This window comes from Pseudorca crassidens, chromosome 1 (genome assembly GCF_039906515.1).
Source record: "Pseudorca crassidens isolate mPseCra1 chromosome 1, mPseCra1.hap1, whole genome shotgun sequence".
Taxonomy (NCBI): domain Eukaryota; kingdom Metazoa; phylum Chordata; class Mammalia; order Artiodactyla; family Delphinidae; genus Pseudorca; species Pseudorca crassidens.
The window spans coordinates 96,965,233-96,991,166 of NC_090296.1; positions in this window are offsets into that span (position 1 = coordinate 96,965,233).

Here is a 25,934-nt window from a genome sequence, read left to right on the forward strand (position 1 = left end):
TGAAGAAAGAGCAGACTACTGGTCAGAGCATCTAGGCTGGCAGAAACGGTCAGCCTAAGGTGGCCGAACAAATGTGGGGCGGGGTGAAACCGGCCCCCACAGCGTCTCTGCACATCTCTTTCCTGGACCCTTAAAGGTCATTAGAATCTATAACACTTCCAATGCTGGTGCTCAGGCGGACGAGCAGGGAGGCAGGGGTCCTGGGGCCAATCAACGTCACCTGGAGGTTGCTGGGGAGAAGTTCTGACCCTCGTCCCCTGGTATGAGGGCTCCCAACTCAGCACTCAGCAGTTACAGAAGAAGGGTCTGCACCCTCAGCACTCCAAGAATGAGGAATGGGACAAAAGGCAGAGGAGGGGTTTGTCCCCAGCAAAGCCCATTAAAAATCCCTGGGAGATAAAAATAGAATCTGGGCAATAAAGTCAAGTCTGACCTTTTTTATCCTTTGTGCTTTGTCTAATTTCACGTGCTCCTAGGGTCCCGCATACAGAGGTTCCACACCCGGCACTTCAGACCAGATTTCCTAGTGCAGAATGGCTGGGTCGACACCTCAGCTCCTGGGGCCCAGTGCAGACTCCGAGATATAGAGCCTGAGCTGCAGCCAACCCGGCCCTCGAGAGCTCCGCCCCCTCCCTCCCACTGACTCTGACAGGATCTCTACACAGCAGCCCAGCCCACAGCCCACGGGGTAGTGCATGCTCTCACCTCTCCATTCTCTGATCAAAATATAAAGTTTCCTTTGCTTGTGAACCAAACTCAGTCTCGATCTGTTGGCCCCAATGACACTGGGCAGGGGGACACTTGTTGGGGTCCACTCTGGAGGATCAGTAACAGAAATTGAGACTACTGTAACTTCAATGAACAGATGTGTGAGCCAAACTGTAGTTAACATAGAACAGTTTATAAGGCTCGGGTAAAATAAGATGTTTCTAACACTTCCATTTGATATTTCCATCACTTTATTATAAGCAAGTTCAGTGAAAAGGTTTGTCTTATTTGTCAGGTCAATATTAGAGAAATGAAGTGATTTCTTTCCAAGGATGTACATCTAATAATCTTGGTTAAAGCTTCAATCTTGTTTTAAATGCTTTTCCATTGAAAATGATACCTCTCTTTCAGCTCCCCCATTTCTGAGAAGTATAAAATCTTATAATTTATTATTACCAAAGGGGAAAGGTGGGAGGAGGGATAAATTAACAGTTTGGAATTAAAACATACACACTGCTATGTATAAAATAGATCATCAACAAGGAACTACTGTATAGCACAGGGAACTACACTCAATATTTTGCAATAACCTATAAGGGGAAATAATCGGAAAAAGAATAGATATTTTTATTGACATCATCTATCAATGACAGTTAAAGTGTAACCTAAGGGAAGCCGGTGGTGAGTGCTTCTGACCCTGAAGACTTCAATCATCTAAAGTTTGGACTCTGCCTACTTCCCAAGGCCCTTAATGAACATATGTGTAGCCGTAGCTTAAAAATTTCCCCAGTTTGGGTTTCGGGGAGACACTGATTTTGAAAAAGCCCTGGTGTTCTCCTTACATGAATGGGACCCTTCCTACTGCTAAAACATGTCTGTCACACCCAGAGGATGGTATACCGTCTGATCGGGAAGAATTTGGAAAAGGCATCTCATCTCCTCATCTCCTGGTGCTCGGGTTCACCCCTCCAGCGTCTTTACTAACAGTCTCCCCACTTGGAGATGTCAGCACTGTCAACATCCTGTTGCGTACAGTTTGGAATTTGCCCAGAGGATGAAGCGGAAGGATGAGGAACAATGAGAGACAAGTCCTAGGTGTTCAGACAGGCACATGTCACTCTAATTTCCAATCAGGAAGACGAATTGACCAAAGGCTAGGGTTGCCCATGGAAACAGTATAGGGCTTGAGGAAATCCCACTGCTTTGTGGCCAGTTCCCATAAACACAAGTTGAACAATGGAACTCAGGGGCAGTAAAATTCACGAAACTGCAGAGTTGAAAATATCTATCACTGAAAAATGTCTTGAGGAAAGTCAAAGAAAAGGATTGGTAAGCAAGGGAGAATGGCAGGAAAGGGATTTGAGGAGGTAGAAAGGACTCGCCATTAAGCACAAGAAAAGGGGCTGAACATTGCCAACATTGCAGTTGGCCAAAAAGGCTGTATGCGTTTTTTTCTGTATATATTCAAGAAAAGGGCATACACTTTTTTAGCCAACCAAACAGGTGGGCACTGGAAATCAATACTACAAAAGATATCACTTCGCATCAGTCAGAAAAGCCATCCTCATAAAGTGTAAACACCAGAAATGCAGGACAGGGCAAGGAGAAGAGGGAGCCCTGTGAGGCTTATAGTGGAAATGTATATTGCCAACGGCCATTCTGGAGAAGTGTATTGTGTTTACTAAAGCATCTAAAAAATGAGCTACAGAGCATAGGGCACTTGCACTCATGGGCGTATATCTTGGGAAAAACAAAAATCGAGAGGACACAGGCACCCCAATGTTTACTGCCTCTCTGTTTAAAAGATCCTCGACTAGGATATAACTTAAATGTCTCTGGAGGGAAAAAATGGATAGAGATGTGGTACTTATGTAGAGTGGAATATTACTCAGCCTGGAAATCAATGAAATATGGCCAGTTGTAACAACTCCGGAGGAGTTACGTATGATCATTCTAAGTGACATAATTCAAAAAGAAAAAGACACATATCATAAGATATCACTTAAAGGTGGAATCCAAAATGGCTACACATGAAATAAATTACAAAACAAAAACATAGTCAAATATGTAGAAAACACGCGTAAGGCTGCTAAACGGGAAAGGTGGGGAGGGGTGAGGCATCATCCAGGAGGTTGAAATTAGCAAAGATACCATTCCAAATACCAAACTGATAATCAACAAGGCCTACACGGTAGCTAAAAGAACTGCACTCAGCACACTCAAGTCACCGGAAAAGAATATCTATGACTGGTAAGAATCTGAAAAAGAATTTATTGATGTCTCTCTGTACGTGAATCAAGTGGATGTACAGCAGCGAGAAACAGAGCTTTGAAAATCAGTTGTAACCAATATAGTAATAAATTGAAAAAAATAAATGACAGAGAGACAGAGAAAACCTCTTACAACTTTTCCTCAGGGACGGTGATGCAACATGGATTGAACACATCTAGACCCACAGCAGGATGAGACATAAGGCTGGAAACTGTTCGCGCTAAGAGAAATGTGAGGTTGGGTGAGGAAATGCACACCCTTTAAAGTAATACTACCTGGTACCCATTCAATGGGTCCCAAATCTGCAGGTTCAAGGAATCTTCCTACAGCTAAAACATGCATGGAAAACATGCATGGAAAACACCATGTGATCGGGAGATGTGTCTAAAATGCACCTCATTTATCCTCTCCTGGTGCTCCTGTTCATCACTCCAGCCACGTTACTTAGAATCTCCCCACTTAGAGAATCAGCACATTTAAACGTCTGTTTCACACATTTTGCAAATTGTGAGGAGGATGAACGGGAAGAGGGGGAACCAATGAGAGAATAGTTGTAGGGGTTTGGACGGGCACATGTCACTCTAATTTCCCATTAAGAGTAAGAATTAAAAAAAGGCTCAGCCCGCCTCGCCGGAGCCAAAATAGGGCCTGAAGCAATCCTGCGGCTTTGAGGCCAGCTCACAAAAGAGCAACTTAAAAAATGGAGCTCAGGGTCACTGCAATTCACAAACCTGCAGAGTTATAAATGAAAACTAACGTCCAAAAATATGTTGAGGTAAGGCAAAGAAGAGGATCTGAATGCAAGACAGAATTGCAAGAAACAGATTTCAAGAGATAGATTGGACTCGTCCTTAAAGTACATGAAAAGCGGCAGAATTTCGACAATGATGTAGTTGGCCCAAAAGGGAGTATGCGTTTTTTCCTGAATATATCCAGGAAAAAACGCATACGCACTTTATGGGCAACCAAGCAAGCAAGCAATGCAAATGTGCACAACAAAGAAGTCTCATTTCCCACCGGTCAAAAGGGCCATCCGAAAAAATTGTAAAAACCAGAAATGCAGGACAGGCCATGGAGAACAGGGAGCCTTTATACGCTGATGGACAGTGTGTGAACTGCCGAGAGCCACTCTGGAGAAGTGTATGGTGGTTCCTAAATCATCTAAAAAACAGAGCTACAGAGCATAGGGCACTTCCAATCATGGAAGTATATCTAGGGAAGTCTAAAAATCAACAAGACACAAGCACACCACAGTTTAGGGCTACTCTGTTTACAAGAACCTCAACTTCAGTACACCTTAAATATCCCAGGAAAGAGAACAATGGATAAAGAAAATGTGGTACTTATGTACAATGGAATATCTCTTCACCATGAAATCAATGTAATAAGGCTAGTAGAAGGATAAAGAGTGGATTTAGGTCCGATAATACTACTTGAAATAAGTCAAACAGAAAAAGAAACATATCATAAGATATCACTTATAGAGGGAGGATAAATATGGCTGCACAAAAAATGAATTACAAAACAGAACAGTGTCTCACATTTAGAAAACACACTTATGTCAGCTTAAGGGGAAAGGAGAGGTGGGGTGATGCATAAAACCAGAGTTTGAAATTAGCACAGATACCGTTCAATAAACCAAATAGGTATTAGACAAGATCTACACCTTGCTCAATGAACTGGCCTCAACACACCCTATACACCGCAGAGAAATATATCTGAGTAATAAGAATCTTAAAACCCATGTATTGATATATCTCCATAAGGGAATCAAGTGTGTGCAGAGCGGCACAAACACAGCAGTGAAAATGAGCTAAACCCCATTATAGAAATAAATTTTAAAACCAAAACGCAGAAACAATGAAAGAGAGAAAAATTCTTACAAAATTTGCTCAGGGGCTGTGATGCAACCTGTAATGACCACATATAAACCCACAGCTGGATAAGACATAAGGCTGGACACTTGGGGCTGAGAGCATTGGTGAGCTTTGGTGAGCAACTGCCGAAAGTTTAATGCAATACTTCATACTACTCATTCCAAGGGTCCCAACACTCCAGGTTGAAGGGAATCTTCCTACAGCTAAACCATGCATGGGGAATCCAGCAGATGGTATACCATATGATCGGGAAAGGTTTCTAAAACGCACCTCATTTTCCTCTCCTGGGGCTCCGGATCAACATTCCAGCCACTTTACTAACAACATCTCCACATGGAGAGTCAATGCCTTTAAGTTCCGGTATCGCACAGTCTGCAGTTAGTGCGGAGGATGAATGGGAATAGGGGGAACCAGTGAGAAAATAGCTGTAGCGGTTTCAATGGGCACATGTCACTCTAATTTCACATCAGGAAGAAGAATTAACCAAAGGCAGAGCAAGGCGCCCCAGAAGAAGGATAGGGCCTGAAGAAATCCTGTGGATATGAGGCAAGATCACAAAAATAAGAGCTGAAAAATGGAGCTAAGGGCCACTGCAATTCAAAAACCTGCAGAGTTATAAAGGCCAACTATTTTCCAAAAGTATATTGAGGTAAGGCTATGAAGAGGCACTGACAGCAAGGCAGAATTGCAGGAAACCGATTTCAAGAGGTAGACAGGAACTGCATTGAAAACATATGAAAAGATTCAGAACGTCGACAATGATGCACTTGGCCAAAAAGGGCGTATGCGTTTCTTCCTGAATATATTCAGGAAGAAACGCATACGCCCTTTCTGGCCAACCAAGCAAGCTTGCAAAGGAAATCTGCACTACAATGAAGTCTCACTGCCCCCCGGTCAAAAGGGCCATCTGAAAAAAGTGTAAAATCCAGAACGGCAGGACAGGCCATGGAGAACTGGGAGCCTTTTTGTGCTTATGGGCAGGATGTAAATTGCCAACAGCCATTCTGGAGAAGTGTATGGTGTTTCCTGAAACATCTAAAAAACAAAGCAACAGAGCCTAGGGCACTTCCACTTATGGTCCTATAGCTTAGTGAAATTAAAATCAAAAAGACACAGCCACCCCAAAGTTTGGGACGGCTCTGTTTACAAGAACCTCGTTTACGGTACAAGTTCAATATCGTAGAAAGCAAAAAATGGATAAAGAAGTTGTGGTACATACGTAGAATGCAATATCATTCAGCAATGAAATCTATGTCATCAGGCCCGTAGCAGCATAATGAGTGGATTCAGGTACGATGATTCTAAGTGAAATAAGTCACACAGAAAAAGAAACATCATAAGATATCCCTAATACACGGAATGTAAACTTGGCTACCCAGGAAATGAATTACAAAACAGAACAGGGTCTCAAATGTAGAACCAACTTATGCTTGCTAAAGGGGAAAGGTGAGTTGGTGTGCTGCATAAAACAAGAGATTGAAATGAGCACAGATACCTTTCCATAAGCCAAATATGTAATAGACTAGAGCTACTCCTTGCTCAACGAAGTGGACTCAACACCACATATTAAACGCCTAAGAATATACCTGACTAGTAAGAATCTTAAAACCTATGGATTTATATGTCTCCGAAAGAGAATCAAGCGTGTTTACAGCGGCATAAACGCAGCAGTGATAGGATTGGTGAGGTTCGGTGAGCAAATGCAGACCCTTTGAAGTCATATTGCATGGTACCCATTCCATGGTTCTCAACTCTCCAGGTTTAAAGGATTCTTCCTTCAGCTAAAACATGCATGTGGAACCCAGAGTTTGATCCACCGTGTGATCGGGAAACATGTTCAAATGTGTCTCAGTTTTCGTCCCCTGGTACTCGGGTGCAACATTCCAGACGCTTTACTAACACTCTCCCCACTTGGAGAGTCAGTGCCTTTAACCTCCTGTTTGGCCCAGTTTGCAATTTCTGCGGAAAATGAACAGGAATAGGGAGAACCAATGAGAGACTAGCTGGAGGTGTCTGGACGGGCAAATTTAACTCTCATTTCCCACCAGGAAGAGGAATTAACCGAAGGCTCAGCGAGCCATGCCGGAACCACACTAGGGCCTGAAGCAATCCTACGGTGTTGCGGCCAGCTCACAAGAAAGCGAGTTGAAGAAAGGAGCTCAGGGGCCCTGTAATTCACAAACCTGCAGAGTTATACATGACAGCTATCGTCCAAAAATATATTGAAGTAAGGCTGCCAAGAGGACTTGAAAGCGGGGCAGAATTGCAGGAAACCGATTTCAGGAGGTAGACTGGAATTGCATGTAAAGCATAGGAAAAGAGGCAGAACGTCCACAATGATGCACTTGGCCAAAAAGGGCGTATGCGTTTTTTCCTGAATATATTCAGGAAAAAACGCATACGCCCTTTTTGGCCAACCAAGCAAGCTTGCAAAGGAAATCTGCACTACAATGAAGTCTCACTGCCCCCCGGTCAAAAGGGCCATCTGAAAAAAGTGTAAAATCCAGAAAGGCAGGACAGTCCATGGAGAACTGGGAGCCTTGTTATGCTGATGGGCGGGATGTAAATTGCCAACAGCCACTCTGCAGAAGTGTATGGTGTTTCCTGAAACATCTAAAAAACTAAGCAACAGAGCCTAGGGCACTTCCACTTATGGTCCTATAGCTTAGGGAAATTAAAATCAAAAAGAAACAGCCACCCCAAAGTTTGGGACGGCTCTGTTTACAGGAAGCTCTTTTACGGTACAAGTTCAATATCGCAGAAAGCGAAAAATGGATAAAGAAGTTGTGGTACTTACGTACAATGCAATATCACTCAGCAATGAAATGTATGTCATCAGGCCAGTAGCAGCATAATGAGTGGATTCAGGTACGATGATTCTAAGTGAAATAAGTCACACAGAAAAAGAAACATCATAAGATATCACTAATACACGGAATGTAAACTTGGCTACACAGGAACTGAATTACAAAACAGAATAGGGTCTCAAATGTAGAAAACCAACTTATGCTTGCTTAAGGGGAAAGGTGAGTTGGGGTGCTGCATAAAACCAGAGATTGAAATTAACACAGATACCTTTCCATAAGCCAAATATGTAATAGACAAGAGCTACTCCTTGCTCAACGAAGTGGACTCAACACCCCATATTAAACACCTAAGAATATACCTGACTAGTAAGAATCTTAAAACCTATGGATTTATATGTCTCCGAAAGAGAATCAAGTGTGTGTACAGCGGCATAAACGCAGCAGTGATAGGATTGGTGAGGTTCGGTGAGCAAATGCAGACCCTTTGAAGTCATATTGCATGGTACCCATTCCATGGTTCTCAACTCTCCAGGTTTAAGGGATTCTTCCTTCAGTTAAAACATGCATGTGGAACCCAGAGTATGATCCACCGTGTGATCGGGAAACATGTTCAAATGTGTCTCAGTTTTCGTCCCCTGGTACTGGGGTGCAACATTCCAGAAGCTTTACTAACACTCTCCCCACTTGGAGAGTCAGTGCCTTTAACCTCCTGTTTGGCCCAGTTTTCAATTTCTGCGGAAAATGAACAGGAATAGGGAGAACCAATGAGAGACTAGCTGGAGGTGTCTGGACGGGCAAATTTAACTCTCATTTCCCACCAGGAAGAGGAATTAACCAAAGGCTCAGCGAGCCATGCCGGAACCACACTAGGGCCTGAAGCAATCCTGCGGTGTTGCGGCCAGCTCACAAGAAAGCGAGTTGAAGAAAGGAGCTCAGGGGCACTGTAATTCACAAACCTGCAGAGTTATAAATGACAGCTATCATCCAAAAATATATTGAAGTAAGGCTGCCAAGAGGACTTGAAAGCGGGGCAGAATTGCAGGAAACCGATTTCAGGAGGTAGACTGGAATTGCATGTAAAGCATAGGAAAAGAGGCAGAACGTCCACAATGATGCACTTGGCCAAAAAGGGCGTATGCGTTTTTTCCTGAATATATTCAGGAAAAAACGCATACGGCCTTTTTGGCCAACCAAGCAAGCTTGCAAAGGAAATCTGCACTACAATGACGTCTCACTGCCCCCGGGTCAGAAGGGCCATCAGAAAAAAGTGTAAAACCCAGAAAGGCAGGACAGTCCATGGAGAACTGGGAGCCTTGTTATGCTGATGGGCGGGATGTAAATTGCCAACAGCCACTCTGCAGAAGTGTATGGTGTTTCCTGAAACATCTAAAAAACAAAGCAACAGAGCCTAGGGCACTTCCACTTATGGTCCTATAGCTTAGGGAAATTAAAATCAAAAAGACACAGCCACCCCAAAGTTTGGGACAGCTCTGTTTACAAGAACCTCGTTTACGGTACAAGTTCAATATCACAGAAAGCGAAAAATGGATAAAGAAGTTGTGGTACTTACGTACAATGCAATATCACTCAGCAATGAAATCTATGTCATCAGGCCCATAGCAGCATAATGAGTGGATTCAGGTACGATGATTCTAAGTGAAATATGTCACACAGAAAAAGAAACATCATAAGATATCACTAATACACGTAATGTAAACTTGGCTACACAGGAACTGAATTACAAAACAGAATAGGGTCTCAAATGTAGAAAACCAACTTATGCTTGCTTAAGGGGAAAGGTGAGTTGGGGTGCTGCATAAAACCAGAGATTGAAATTAGCACAGATACCTTTCCATAAGCCAAATATGTAATAGACAAGAGCTACTGCTTGCTCAACGAAGTGGACTCAACAGCCCATATTAAACGCCTAAGAATATACCTGACTAGTAAGAATCTTAAAACCTATGGATTTATATGTCTCCGAAAGAGAATCAAGCGTGTGTACAGCGGCATAAACGCAGCAGTGATAGGATTGGTGAGGTTCGGTGAGCAAATGCAGACCCTTTGAAGTCATATTGCATGGTACCCATTCCATGGTTCTCAACTCTCCAGGTTTAAGGGATTCTTCCTTCAGCTAAAACATGCATGTGGAACCCAGAGTATGATCCACCGTGTGATCGGGAAACATGTTCAAATGTGTCTCAGTTTTCGTCCCCTGGTACTCGGGTGCAACATTCCAGATGCTTTACTAACACTCTCCCCACTTGGAGAGTCAGTGCCTTTAACCTCCTGTTTGGCCCAGTTTGCAATTTCTGCGGAAAATGAACAGGAATAGGGAGAACCAATGAGAGACTAGCTGGAGGTGTCTGGACGGGCAAATTTTACTCTCATTTCCAACCAGGAAGAGGAATTAACCAAAGGCTCAGCGAGCCATGCCGGAACCACACTAGGGCCTGAAGCAATCCTACGGTGTTGCGGCCAGCTCACAAGAAAGCGAGTTGAAGAAAGGAGCTCAGGGGCCCTGTAATTCACACACCTGCAGAGTTATACATGACAGCTATCGTCCAAAAATATATTGAAGTAAGGCTGCCAAGAGGACTTGAAAGCGGGGCAGAATTTCAGGAAACCGATTTCAGGAGGTAGACTGGAATTGCATGTAAAGCATAGGAAAAGAGGCAGAACGTCCACAATGATGCACTTGGCCAAAAAGCGGGTATGCGTTTTTTCCTGAATATATTCAGGAAAAAACGCATATGCACTTTTTGGCCACCCAAGCAAGCTTGCAAAGGAAATCTGCACTACAATGAAGTCTCACTGCCCCCCGGTCAAAAGGGCCATCTGAAAAAAGTGTAAAATCCAGAAAGGTAAGACAGGCCATGGAGAACTGGGAGCCTTCTTATTCTGATGGGCGGGATGTAAATTGCCAACAGCCACTCTGCAGAAGTGTATGGTGTTTCCTGAAACATCTAAAAAACTAAGCAACAGAGCCTAGGGCACTTCCACTTATGGTCCTATAGCTTAGGGAAATTAAAATCAAAAAGAAACAGCCACCCCAAAGTTTGGGACGGCTCTGTTTACAAGAAGCTCTTTTACGGTACAAGTTCAATATCGCAGAAAGCGAAAAATGGATAAAGAAGTTGTGGTACTTACGTACAATGCAATATCACTCAACAATGAAATGTATGTCATCAGGCCAGTAGCAGCATAATGAGTGGATTCAGGTACGATGATTCTAAGTGAAATATGTCACACAGAAAAAGAAACATCATAAGATATCACTAATACACGGAATGTAAACTTGGCTACACAGGAACTGAATTACAAAACAGAATAGGGTCTCAAATGTAGAAAACCAACTTCTGCTTGCTTAAGGGGAAAGGTGAGTTGGGGTGCTGCATAAAACCAGAGATTGAAATTAGCACAGATACCTTTCCATAAGACAAATATGTAATAGACAAGAGCTACTGCTTGCTCAACGAAGTGGACTCAACACCACATATTAAACGCCTAAGAATATACCTGACTAGTAAGAATCTTAAAACCTATGGATTTATATGTCTCCGAAAGAGAATCTAGCGTGTGTACAGCGGCATAAACGCAGCAGTGATAGGATTGGTGGTGTTCGGTGAGCAAATGCAGACCCTTTGAAGTCATATTGCATGGTACCCATTCCATGGTTCTCAACTCTCCAGGTTTAAGGGATTCTTCCTTCAGCTAAAACATGCATGTGGAACCCAGAGTATGATCCACCGTGTGATCGGGAAACGTGTTCAAATGTGTCTCAGTTTTCGTCCCCTGGTACTCGGGTGCAACATGCCAGACGCTTTACTAACACTCTCCCCACTTGGAGAGTCAGTGCCTTTAACGTCCTGTTTGGCCCAGTTTGCAATTTCTGCGGAAAATGAACAGGAATAGGGAGAACCAATGAGAGACTAGCTGGAGGTGTCTGGACGGGCAAATTTAACTCTCATTTCCCACCAAGAAGAGGAATTAACCAAAGGCTCAGCGAGCCATGCCGGAACCACACTAGGCCCAGAAGCAATCCTGCGGTGTTGCGGCCAGCTCACAAGAAAGCGAGTTGAAGAAAGGAGCTCAGGGGCCCTGAAATTCACAAACCTGCAGAGTTCTAAATGACAGCTATCGTCCAAAAATATATTGAAGTAAGGCTGCCAAGAGGACTTGAAAGCGGGGCAGAATTGCAGGAAACCGATTTCAGGAGGTAGACTGGAATTGCATGTAAAGCATAGGAAAAGAGGCAGAACGTCCACAATGATGCACTTGGCCAAAAAGGGCGTCTTCGTTTTTTCCTGAATATATTCAGGAAAAAACGCATACGCACTTTTTGGCCAACCAAGCAAGCTTGCAAAGGAAATCTGCACTACAATGAAGTCTCACTGCCCCCCGGTCAAAAGGGCCATCTGAAAAAAGTGTAAAATCCAGAAAGGCAGAACAGTCCATGGAGAACTGGGAGCCTTGTTATGCTGATGGGCGGGATGTAAATTGCCAACAGCCACTCTGGAGAAGTGTATGGTGTTTCCTGAAACATCTAAAAAACAAAGCATCAGAGCCTAGGGCACTTCCACTTATGGTCCTATAGCTTAGGGAAATTAAAATCAAAAAGACACAGCCACCCCAAAGTTTGGGACAGCTCGGTTTACAAGAACCTTGTTTACGGTACAAGTTCAATATCACAGAAAGCGAAAAATGGATAAAGAAGTTGTGGTACTAACGTACAATGCAATATCACTCAGCAATGAAATCTATGTCATCAGGCCCATAGCAGCATAATGAGTGGATTCAGGTACGATGATTCTAAGTGAAATATGTCACACAGAAAAAGAAACATCATAAGATATCACTAATACACGGAATGTAAACTTGGCTACACAGGAACTGAATTACAAAACAGAACAGGGTCTCAAATGTAGAAAACCAACATATGCTTGCTTAAGGGAAATGGTGAGTTGGGGTGCTGCATAAAACCAGAGATTGAAATTAGCACAGATACCTTTCCATAAGACAAATATGTAATAGACAAGATCTACTGCTTGCTCAACGAAGTGGACTCAACACCCCATATTAAACGCCTAAGGATATACCTGACTAGTAAGAATCTTAAAACCTATGGATGTATATGTCTCCGAAAGAGAATCAAGTGTGTGTACAGCGGCATAAACGCAGCAGTGATAGGATTGGTGAGGTTCGGTGAGCAAATGCAGACCCTTTGAAGTCATATTGCATGGTACCCATTCCATGGTTCTCAACTCTCCAGGTTTAAGGGATTCTTCCTTCAGCTAAAACATGCATGTGGAACCCAGAGTATGATCCACCGTGTGATCGGGAAACGTGTTCAAATGTGTCTCAGTTTTCGTCCACTGGTACTCGGGTGCAACATTCCAGACGCTTTACTAACACTCTCCCCACTTGGAGAGTCAGTGCCTTTAACCTCCTGTTTGGCCCAGTTTGCAATTATTGCGGAAAATGAACAGGAATAGGGAGAACCAATGAGAGACTAACTGGAGGTGTCTGGACGGGTAAATTTAACTCTCATTTCCCACCAAGAAGAGGAATTAACCAAAGGCTCAGAGAGCCATGCCGGAACCACACTAGGGCCTGAAGCAATCCTGCGGTGTTGCGGCCAGCTCACAAGAATGCGAGTTGAAGAAAGGAGCTCAGGGGCCCTGTAATTCACAAACCTGCAGAGTTATACATGACAGCTATCGTCCAAAAATATATTGAAGTAAGGCTGCCAAGAGGACTTGAAAGCGGGGCAGAATTGCAGGAAACCGATTTCAGGAGGTAGACTGGAATTGCATGTAAAGCATAGGAAAAGAGGCAGAACGTCCACAATGATGCACTTGGCCAAAAAGGGCGTATGCGTTTTTTCCTGAATATATTCAGGAAAAAACGCATACGCCCTTTTTGGCCAACCAAGCAAGCTTGCAAAGGAAATCTGCACTACAATGAAGTCTCACTGCCCCCCGGTCAAAAGGGCCATCTGAAAAAAGTGTAAAATCCAGAAAGGCAGGACAGTCCATGGAGAACTGGGAGCCTTGTTATGCTGATGGGGGGGATGTAAATTGCCAACAGCCACTCTGCAGAAGTGTATGGTGTTTCCTGAAACATCTAAAAAACAAAGCAACAGAGCCTAGGGCACTTCCACTTATGGTCCTATAGCTTAGGGAAATTAAAATCAAAAAGAAACAGCCACCCCAATGTTTGGGACGGCTCTGTTTACAAGAAGCTCTTTTACGGTACACGTTCAATATCGCAGAAAGCGAAAAATGGATAAAGTAGTTGTGGTACTTACGTACAATGCAATATCACTCAGCAATGAAATGTATGTCATCAGGCCAGTAGCAGCATAATGAGTGGATTCAGGTACGATGATTCTAAGTGAAATAAGTCACACAGAAAAAGAAACATCATAAGATATCACTAATACACGGAATGTAAGCTTGGCTACACAGGAACTGAATTACAAAACAGAACAGGGTCTCAAATGTAGAAAACCAACTTATGCTTGCTTAAGGGGAAAGGTGAGTTGGGGTGCTGCATAAAACCAGAGATTGAAATTAGCACAGATACCTTTCCATAAGCCAAATATGTAATAGACAAGAGCTACTGCTTGCTCAACGAAGTGGACTCAACACCCCATATTAAACGCCTAAGAATATACCTGACTAGTAAGAATCTTAAAACCTATGGATTTATATGTCTCCGAAAGAGAATCTAGCGTGTGTACAGCGGCATAAACGCAGCAGTGATAGGATTGGTGGTGTTCGGTGAGCAAATGCAGACCCTTTGAAGTCATATTGCATGGTACCCATTCCATGGTTCTCAACTCTCCAGGTTTAAGGGATTCTTCCTTCAGCTAAAATATGCATGTGGAACCCAGAGTATGATCCACCATGTGATCGGGAAACATGTTCAAATGTGTCTCAGTTTTCGTCCCCTGGTACTCGGGTGCAACATTCCAGATGCTTTACTAACACTCTCCCCACTTGGAGAGTCAGTGCCTTTAACCTCCTGTTTGGCCCAGTTTGCAATTTCTGCAGAAAATGAACAGGAATAGGGAGAACCAATGAGAGACTAGCTGGAGGTGTCTGGATGGGCAAATTTAACTCTCATTTCCCACCAGGAAGAGGAATTAACCAAAGGCTCAGCGAGCCATGCCGGAACCACACTAGGGCCTGAAGCAATCATGCGGTGTTGCGGCCAGCTCACAAGAATGCGAGTTGAAGAAAGGAGCTCAGGGGCCCTGTAATTCACAAACCTGCAGAGTTATACATGACAGCTATCGTCCAAAAATATATTGAAGTAAGGCTGCCAAGAGGACTTGAAAGCGGGGCAGAATTGCAGGAAACCGATTTCAGGAGGTAGACTGGAATTGCATGTAAAGCATAGGAAAAGAGGCAGAACGTCCACAATGATGCACTTGGCCTAAAAGGGCGTATGCGTTTTTTCCTGAATATATTCAGGAAAAAACGCATACGCCCTTTTTGGCCAACCAAGCAAGCTTGCAAAGGAAATCTGCACTACAATGAAGTCTCACTGCCCCCCGGTCAGAAGGGCCATCTGAAAAAAGTGTAAAACCCAGAAAGGCAGGACAGTCCATGGAGAACTGGGAGCCTTGTTATGCTGATGGGCGGGATGTAAATTGCCAACAGCCACTCTGCAGAAGTGTATGGTGTTTCCTGAAACATCTAAAAAACAAAGCAACAGAGCCTAGGGCACTTCCACTTATGGTCCTATAGCTTAGGGAAATTAAAATCAAAAAGACACAGCCACCCCAAAGTTTGGGACAGCTCTGTTTACAAGAACCTCGTTTACGGTACAAGTTCAATATCACAGAAAGCGAAAAATGGATAAAGAAGTTGTGGTACTTTGGTACAATGCAATATCACTCCGCAATGAAATCTATGTCATCAGGCCCATAGCAGCATAATGAGTGGATTCAGGTACGACGATTCTAAGTGAAATATGTCACACAGAAAATGAAACTTCATAAGATATCACTAATACATGGAATGTAAACTTGGCTACACAGGAACTGAATTACAAAACAGAATAGGGTCTCAAATGTAGAAAACCAACTTATGCTTGCTTAAGGGGTAAGGTGAGTTGGGGTGCTGCATAAAACCAGAGATTGAAATTAGCACAGATACCTTTCCATAAGACAAATATGTAATAGACAAGAGCTACTGCTTGCTCAACGAAGTGGACTCAACACCCCATATTAAACGCCTAAGAATATACCTGATTAGTAAGAATCTTAAAACCTATGGATTTATATGTCTCCGAAAGAGAATCAAGCGTGTGTACAGCGGCATAAACGCAGCAGTGAAAGGATTGGTGAGATTCGGTGAGCTAATGAAGACCCTTTGAAGTCATATTGCATGGTACCCATTCCACGGTTCTCAACTCTCCAGGTTTAAGGGATTCTTCCTTCAGCTAAAACATGCATGTGGAACCCAGAGTATGATCCAACGTGTGATCGGGAAACGTGTTCAAATGTGTCTCAGTTTTCGTCCCCTGGTACTCGGGTGCAACATTCCAGACGCTTTACTAACACTCTCCCCACTTGGAGAGTCAGTGCCTTTAACCTGCTGTTGGGCCCAGTTTGCAATTTCTGCAGAAAATGAACAGGAATAGGGAGAACCAATGAGAGACTAGCTGGAGGTGTCTGGACGGGCAAATTTAACTCTCATTTCCCACCAGGAAGAGGAATTAACCAAAGGCTCAGCGTGCCATGCCAGTACCACACTAGGGCCTGAAGCAATCCTGCAGTGTTACAGCCAGCTCACAAGAAAACGAGTTGAAGAAAGGAGCTCAGGGGCACTGTAATTCACAAACCTGCAGAGTTATAAATGACAGCTATCGTCCAAAAATATATTGAAGTAAGGCTGCCAAGAGGACTTGAAAGCGGGGCAGAATTGCAGGAAACCGATTTCAGGAGGTAGACTGGAATTGCATGTAAAGCATAGGAAAAGAGGCAGAACGTCCACAATGATGCACTTGGCCAAAAAGGGCGTATGCGTTTTTTCCTGAATATATTCAGGAAAAAACGCATACGCCCTTTTTGGCCAACCAAGCAAGCTTGCAAAGGAAATCTGCACTACAATGAACTCTCACTGCTCCCCGGTCAGAAGGGCCATCTGAAAAAAGTGTAAAACCCAGAAAGGCAGGACAGGCCATGGAGAACTGGGAGCCTAGTTAGGCTGATGGGTGGGATGTAAATTGCCAACAGCCACTCTGGAGAAGTGTATGGTGTTTCCTGAAACATCTAAAAAACAAAGCAACAGAGCCTAGAGCACATCCACTTATGGTCCTATAGCTTAGGGAAATTAAAATCAAAAAGACACAGCCACCCCAAAATTTGGGACGGCTCTGTTTACAGGAACCTCATTTATGGTACAAGTTCAATATCACAGAAAGCGAAAAATGGATAAAGAAGTTGTGGTACTAACGTACAATGCAATATCACTCAGCAATTAAATCTATGTCATCAGGCCCTTAGCAGCATAATGAGTGGATTCAGGTACGATGATTCTAAGTGAAATATGTCACACAGAAAAAGAAACATCATAAGATATCACTAATACACGGAATGTAAACTTGGCTACACAGGAACTGAATTACAAAACAGAATAGGGTCTCAAATGTAGAAAACCAACTTATGCTTGCTTAAGGGGAAAGGTGAGTTGGGGTGCTGCATAAAACCAGAGATTGAAATTAGCACAGATACCTTTCCATAAGCCAAATATGTAATAGACAAGAGCTACTGCTTGCTCAACGAAGTGGACTCAACACCCCATATTAAACGCCTAAGGATATACCTGACTAGTAAGAATCTTAAAACCTATTGATTTATATGTCTCCGAAAGAGAATCAAGTGTGTGTACAGCGGCATAAACGCAGCAGTGATAGGATTGGTGAGGTTCGGTGAGCAAATGCAGACCCTTTGAAGTCATATTGCATGGTACCCATTCCATGGTTCTCAACTCTCCATGTTCAAGGGATTCTTCCTTCAGCTAAAACATGCATGTGGAACCCAGAGTATGATCCACCGTGTGATCGGGAAACGTGTTCAAATGTGTCTCAGTTTTCGTCCCATGGTACTCGGGTGTAACATTCCAGACGCTTTACTAACACTCTCCCCACTTGGAAAGTCAGTGCCTTTAACCTCCTGTTTGGCCCAGTTGGCAATTTCTGCGGAAAATGAACAGGAATAGGGAGAACCAATGAGAGACTAACTGGAGGTGTCTGGACGGGTAAATTTAACTCTCATTTCCCACCAAGAAGAGGAATTAATCAAAGGCTCAGCGAGCCATGCCGGAACCACACTAGGGCCTGAAGCAATCCTGCGGTGTTGCGGCCAGCTCACAAGAAATCGAGTTGAAGAAAGGAGCTCAGGGACCCTGTAATTCACAAACCTACAGAGTTATACATGACAGCTATCGTCCAAAAATATATTGAAGTAAGGCTGCCAAGAGGACTTGAAAGCGGGTCAGAATTGCAGGAAACCGATTTCAGGAGGTAGACTGGAATTGCATGTAAAGCATAGGAAAAGAGGCAGAACGTCCACAATGATGCACTTGGCCAAAAAGTGCGTAGCGTTTTTTCCTGAATATATTCAGGAAAAAACGCATACGCCCTTTTTGGCCAACCAAGCAAGCTTGCAAAGGAAATCTGCACTACAATGAAGTCTCACTGCCCCCCGGTCAGAAGGGCCATCTGAAAAAAGTGTAAAATCCAGAAAGGCAGGACAGGCCATGGAGAACTGGGAGCCTTGTTATGCTGATGGGCGGGATGTAAATTGCCAACAGCCACTCTGGAGAAGTGTATGGTGTTTCCTGAAACATCTAAAAAACAAAGCAACAGAGCCTAGGGCACTTCCACTTATGGTCCTATAGCTTAGGGAAATTAAAATCAAAAAGACACAGCCACCCCAAAGTTTGGGACGGCTCTGTTTACAAGAAGCTCTTTTACGGTACAAGTTCAATATCGCAGAAAGCGAAAAATGGATAAAGAAGTTGTGGTACTTACGTACAATGCAATATCACTCAGCAATGAAATGTATGTCATCAGGCCAGTAGCAGCATAATGAGTGGATTCAGGTACGATGATTCTAAGTGAAATAAGTCACACAGAAAAAGAAACATCATAAGATATCACTAATACATGGAATGTAAACTTGGCTACACAGGAACTGAATTACAAAACAGAATAGGGTCTCAAATGTAGAAAACCAACTTATGCTTGCTTAAGGGGAAAGGTGAGTTGGGGTGCTGCATAAAACCAGAGATTGAAATTAACACAGATACCTTTCCATAAGCCAAATATGTAATAGACAAGAGCTACTCCTTGCTCAACGAAGTGGACTCAATACCCCATATTAAACGCCTACGAATATACCTGACTAGTAAGAATCTTAAAACCTATGGATTTATATGTCTCCGAAAGAGAATCAAGCATGTGTACAGTGGCATAAACGTAGCAGTGAAAGGATTGGTGATGTTCGGTGAGCAAATGCAGACCCTTTGTAGTCATATTGCATGGTACCCATTCCATGGTTCTCAACTCTCCAGGTTTAAGGGATTCTTCCTTCAGCTAAAACATGCATGTGGAACCCAGAGTATGATCCACCATGTGATCGGGAAACATGTTCAAATGTGTCTCAGTTTTCGTCCCCTGGTACTCGGGTGCAACATTCCAGACGCTTTACTAACACTCTCCCCACTTGGAGAGTCAGTGCCTTTAACCTCCTGTTTGGCCCAGTTTGCAATTTCTGCGGAAAATGAACAGGAATAGGGAGAACCAATGAGAGACTAGCTGGAGGTGTCTGGACGGGCAAATTTAACTCTCATTTCCCACCAGGAAGAGGAATTAACCAAAGGCTCAGCGAGCCATGCCGGAACCACACTAGGGCCTGAAGCAATCCTACGGTGTTGCGGCCAGCTCACAAGAAATCGAGTTGAAGAAAGGAGCTCAGGGACCCTGTAATTCACAAACCTACAGAGTTATACATGACAGCTATCGTCCAAAAATATATTGAAGTAAGGCTGCCAAGAGGACTTGAAAGCGGGGCAGAATTGCAGGCAACCGATTTCAAGAGGTAGACTGGAATTGCATGTAAAGCATAGGAAAAGAGGCAGAACGTCCACAATGATGCACTTGGCCAAAAAGGGCGTAGCGTTTTTTCCTGAATATATTCAGGAAAAAACGCATACGCCCTTTTTGGCCAACCAAGCAAGCTTGCAAAGGAAATCTGCACTACAATGAAGTCTCACTGCCCCCCGGTCAGAAGGGCCATCTGAAAAAAGTGTAAAACCCAGAAAGGCAAGACAGGCCATGGAGAACTGGGAGCCTTGTTATGCTGATGGGCGGGATGTAAATTGCCAACAGCCACTCTGGAGAAGTGTATGGTGTTTCCTGAAACATCTAAAAAAGAAAGCAACAGAGCCTAGGGCACTTCCACTTATGGTCCTATAGCTTAGGGAAATTAAAATCAAAAAGACACACCCACCCCAAAGTTTGGGACAGCTCTGTTTACAAGAACCTCGTTTCCGGTACAAGTTCAATATCGCAGAAAGCGAAAAATGGATAAAGAAGTTGTGGTACTTACGTACAATGCAATATCACTCAGCAATGAAATGTATGTCATCAGGCCAGTAGCAGCATAATGAGTGGATTCAGGTACGATGATTCTAAGTGAAATAAGTCACACAGAAAAAGAAACATCATAAGATATCACTAATACATGGAATGTAAACTTGGCTACACAGGAACTGAATTACAAAACAGAATAGTGTCTCAAATGTAGAAAACCAACTTATGCTTGCTTAAGGGGAAAGGTGAGTTGGGGTGCTGCATAAAACCAGAGATTGAAATTAACACAGATACCTTTCCATAAGCCAAATATGTAATAGACAAGAGCTACTCCTTGCTCAACGAAGTGGACTCAACACCCCATATTAAACGCCGACGAATATACCTGACTAGTAAGAATCTTAAAACCTATTGATTTATATGTCTCCGAAAGAGAATCAAGTGTGTGTACAGCGGCATAAACGCAGCAGTGATAGGATTGGTGAGGTTCAGTGAGCAAATGCAGACCCTTTGAAGTCATATTGCATGGTACCCATTCCATGGGTCTCAACTCTCCAGGTTTAAGGGATTCTTCTTTCAGCTAAAACATTTATGTGGAACCCAGAGTATGATCCACCGTGTGATCGGGAAACATGTTCAAATGTGTCTCAGTTTTCGTCCCCTGGTACTCGGGTGCAACATTCCAGCCGCTTTACTAACACTCTCCCCACTTGGAGAGTCAGTGCCTTTAACCTCCTGTTTGGCCCAGTTTGCAATTTCTCCGGAAAATGAACAGGAATAGGGAGAACACATGAGAGACTAGCTGGAGGTGTCTGGACGGGCAAATTTAACTCTCATTTCCCACCAGGAAGAGGAATTAACCAAAGGCTCAGCGAGCCATGCCGGAACCACACTAGGGCCTGAAGCAATCCTGCGGTGTTGCGGCCAGCTCACAAGAACGCGAGTTGAAGAAAGGAGCTCAGGGGCCCTGTAATTCACAAACCTGCAGAGTTATACATGACAGCTATCATCCAAAAATATATTGAAGTAAGGCTGCCAAGAGGACTTCAAAGCGGGGCCGAATTGCAGGAAACCGATTTCAGGAGGTAGACTGGAATTGCATGTAAAGCATAGGAAAAGAGGCAGAACGTCCACAATGATGCACTTGGCCAAAAAGGGCGTATGCGTTTTTTCCTGAATATATTCAGGAAAAAACGCATATGCCCTTTTTGGCCACCCAAGCAAGCTTGCAAAGGAAATCTGCACTACAATGAAGTCTCACTGCCCCCCGGTCAAAAGGGCCATCTGAAAAAAGTGTAAAATCCAGAAAGGCAAGACAGGCCATGGAGAACTGAGAGCCTTCTTATGCTGATGGGCGGGATGTAAATTACCAACAGCCACTCTGGAGAAGTGTATGGTGTTTCCTGAAACATCTAAAAAACAAAGCAACAGAGCCTAGGGCACTTCCACTTATGGTCCTATAGCTTAGGGAAATTAAAATCAAAAAGACACAGCCACCCCAAAGTTTGAGACAGCTCGGTTTACAAGAACCTCGTTTACGGTACAAGTTCAATATCGCAGAAAGCGAAAAATGGATAAAGAAGTTGTGGTACTTACGTACAATGCAATATCACTCAGCAATGAAATCTATGTCATCAGGCCAGTAGCAGCATAATGAGTGGATTCAGGTACGATGATTCTAAGTGAAATAAGTCACACAGAAAAAGAAACATCATAAGATATCACTAATACACGGAATGTAAACTTGGCTACACAGGAACTGAATTACAAAACAGAATAGGGTCTCAAATGTAGAAAACCAACTTATGCTTGCTTAAGGGGAAAGGTGAGTTGGGGTGCTGCATAAAACCAGAGATTGAAATTAGCACAGATACCTTTCCATAAGCCAAATATGTAATAGACAAGAGCTACTGCTTGCTCAACGAAGTGGACTCAACACCCCATATTAAACGCCTAAGAATATACCTGACTAGTAAGAATCTTAAAACCTATGGATTTATATGTCTCCGAAAGAGAATCTAGCGTGTGTACAGCGGCATAAACGCAGCAGTGATAGGATTGGTGATGTTCGGTGAGCAAATGCAGACCCTTTGAAGTCATATTGCATGGTACCCATTCCATGGTTCTCAACTCTCCAGGTTTAAGGGATTCTTCCTTCAGCTAAAACATGCATGTGGAACCCAGAGTATGATCCACCATGTGATCGGGAAACATGTTCAAATGTGTCTCAGTTTTCGTCCCCTGGTACTCGGGTGCAACATTCCAGACGCTTTACTAACACTCTCCCCACTTGGAGAGTCAGTGCCTTTAACCTCCTGTTTGGCCCAGTTTGCAATTTCTGCGGAAAATGAACAGGAATAGGGAGAACCAATGATAGACTAGCTGGAGGTGTCTGGACTGGCAAATTTAACTCTCATTTCCCACCAGGAAGAGGAATTAACCAAAGGCTCAGCGAGCCATGCCGGAACCACACTAGGGCCTGAAGCAATCCTACGGTGTTGCGGCCAGCTCACAAGAAAGCGAGTTGAAGAAAGGAGCTCAGGGGCCCTGTAATTCACAAACCTGCAGAGTTATACATGACAGCTATCGTCCAAAAATATATTGAAGTAAGGCTGCCAAGAGGACTTGAAAGCGGGGCAGAATTGCAGGAAACCGATTTCAGGAGGTAGACTGGAATTGCATGTAAAGCATAGGAAAAGAGGCAGAACGTCCACAATGATGCACTTGGCCAAAAAGGGCGTATGCGTTTTTTCCTGAATATATTCAGGAAAAAACGCATACGAACTTTTTGGCCAACCAAGCAAGCTTGCAAAGGAAATCTGCACTACAATGAAGTCTCACTGCCCCCCAGTCAAAAGGGCCATCTGAAAAAAGTGTAAAATCCAGAAAGGCAGGACAGTCCATGGAGCACTGGGAGCCTTGTTATGCTGATGGGCGGGATGTAAATTGCCAACAGCCACTCTGCAGAAGTGTATGGTGTTTCCTGAAACATCTAAAAAACAAAGCAACAGAGCCTAGGGCACTTCCACTTATGGTCCTATAGCATAGGGAAATTAAAATAAAAAAGACACAGCCACCCCAAAGTTTGGGACAGCTCTGTTTACAAGAACCTCGTTTAAGGTACAAGTTCAATATCACAGAAAGCGAAAAATGGATAAAGAAGTTGTGGTAGTTTGGTACAATGAAATATCACTCAGCAATGAAATCTATGTCATCAGGCCCATAGCAGCATAATGAGTGGATTCAGGTACGACGATTCTAAGTGAAATATGTCACACTGAAAATGAAACATCATAAGATATCACTAATACATGGAATGTAAACTTGGCTACACAGGAACTGAATTACAAAACAGAATAGGGTCTCAAATGTAGAAAACCAACTTATGCTTGCTTAAGGGGTAAGGTGAGTTGGGGTGCTGCATAAAACCAGAGATTGAAATTAGCACAGATACCTTTCCATAAGCCAAATATGTAATAGACAAGAGCTACTGCTTGCTCAACGAAGTGGACTCAACACCCCATATTAAACGCCTAAGAATATACCTGATTAGTAAGAATCTTAAAACCTATGGATTTATATGTCTCCGAAAGAGAATCAAGCGTGTGTACAACGGCATAAACGCAGCAGTGAAAGGATTGGTGAGGTTCGGTGAGCAAATGAAGACCCTTTGAAGTCATATTGCATGGTACCCATTCCACGGTTCTCAACTCTCCAGGTTTAAGGGATTCTTCCTTCAGCTAAAACATGCATGTGGAACCCAGAGTATGATCCAACGTGTGATCGGGAAACGTGTTCAAATGTGTCTCAGTTTTCGTCCCCTGGTACTCGGGTGCAACATTCCAGACGCTTTACTAACACTCTCCCCACTTGGAGAGTCAGTGCCTTTAACGTCCTGTTTGGCCCAGTTTGCAATTTCTGCAGAAAATGAACAGGAATAGGGAGAACCAATGAGAGACTAGCTGGAGGTGTCTGGACGGGCAAATTTAACTCTCATTTCCCACCAGGAAGAGGAATTAACCAAAGGCTCAGCGAGCCATGCCAGTACCACACTAGGGCCTGAAGCAATCCTGCAGTGTTGCGGCCAGCTCACAAGAAAACGAGTTGAAGAAAGGAGCTCAGGGGCACTGTAATTCACAAACCTGCAGAGTTATAAATGACAGCTATCGTCCAAAAATATATTGAAGTAAGGCTGCCAAGAGGACTTGAAAGCGGTGCAGAATTGCAGGAAACCGATTTCAGGAGGTAGACTGGAATTGCATGTAAAGCATAGGAAAAGAGGCAGAACGTCCACAATGATGCACTTGGCCAAAAAGGGCGTATGCATTTTTTCCTGAATATATTCAGGGAAAAACGCATACGCCCTTTTTGGCCAACCAAGCAAGCTTGCAAAGGATATCTGCACTACAATGAAGTCTCACTGCCCCCCTGTCAAAAGGGCCATCTGAAAAAAGTGTAAAATCCTGAAAGGCAGGACAGGCCATGGAGAAATGGGAGCCTTCTTATGCTGATGGGCGGGATGTAAATTACCAACAGCCAACCTGCAAAAGCGTATGGTGTTTCCTGAAACATCTAAAAAACAAAGCAACAGAGCCTAAGGCACTTCCACTTATGGTCCTATAGATTAGGGAAATTAAAATCAAAAAGACACAGCCACCCCAATGTTTGGGAAGGCTCTGTTTACAAGAACCTCCTTTACAGTACAAGTTTAATATCGCAGAAAGCGAAAAATGGATAAAGAAGTTGTGGTACTTACGTACAATGCAATATCACTCAGCAATGAAATCTATGTCATCAGGCCAGTAGCAGCATAATGAGTGGATTCAGGTACGATGATTCTAAGTGAAATAAGTCACACAGAAAAAGAAACATCATAAGATATCACTAATACACGGAATGTAAACTTGGCTACACAGGAACTGAATTACAAAACAGAATAGGGTCTCAAATGTAGAAAACCAACATATGCTTGCTTAAGGGGAAAGGTGAGTTGGGGTGCTGCATAATACCAGAGATTGAAATTAGCACAGATACCTTTCCATAAGCTAAATATGTAATAGACAAGAACTACTGCTTGCTCAATGAAGTGGACTCAACACCCCATATTAAACGCCTAAGAATATACCTGACTAGTAAGAATTTTAAAAAACCTATGGATTTATATGTCTCCGAAAGAGAATCAAGCGTGTGTACAGCGGCATAAACGCAGCAGAGAAAGGATTGGTGAGGTTCGGTGAGCAAATGCAGACCCTTTGAAGTCATATTGCATGGTACCCATTCCATGGTTCTCAACTCTCCAGGTTTAAGGGATTCTTCCTTCAGCTAAAACATGCATGTGGAACCCAGAGTATGATCCACCGTGTGATCGGGAAACGTGTTCAAATGTGTCTCAGTTTTCGTCCCCTGGTACTCGGGTGCAACATTCCAGACGCTTTACTAACACTCTCCCCACTTGGAGAGTCAGTGCCTTTAACCTCCTGTTTGGCCCAGTTGGCAATTTCTCCGGAAAATGAACAGGAATAGGGAGAACCAATGAGAGACTAGCTGGAGGTGTCTGGACGGGCAAATGTAACTCTCATTTCCCATCATGAAGAGGAATTAACCAAAGGCTCAGCGAGCCATGCCGGAACCACACTAGGGCCTGAAGCAATCCTGCGGT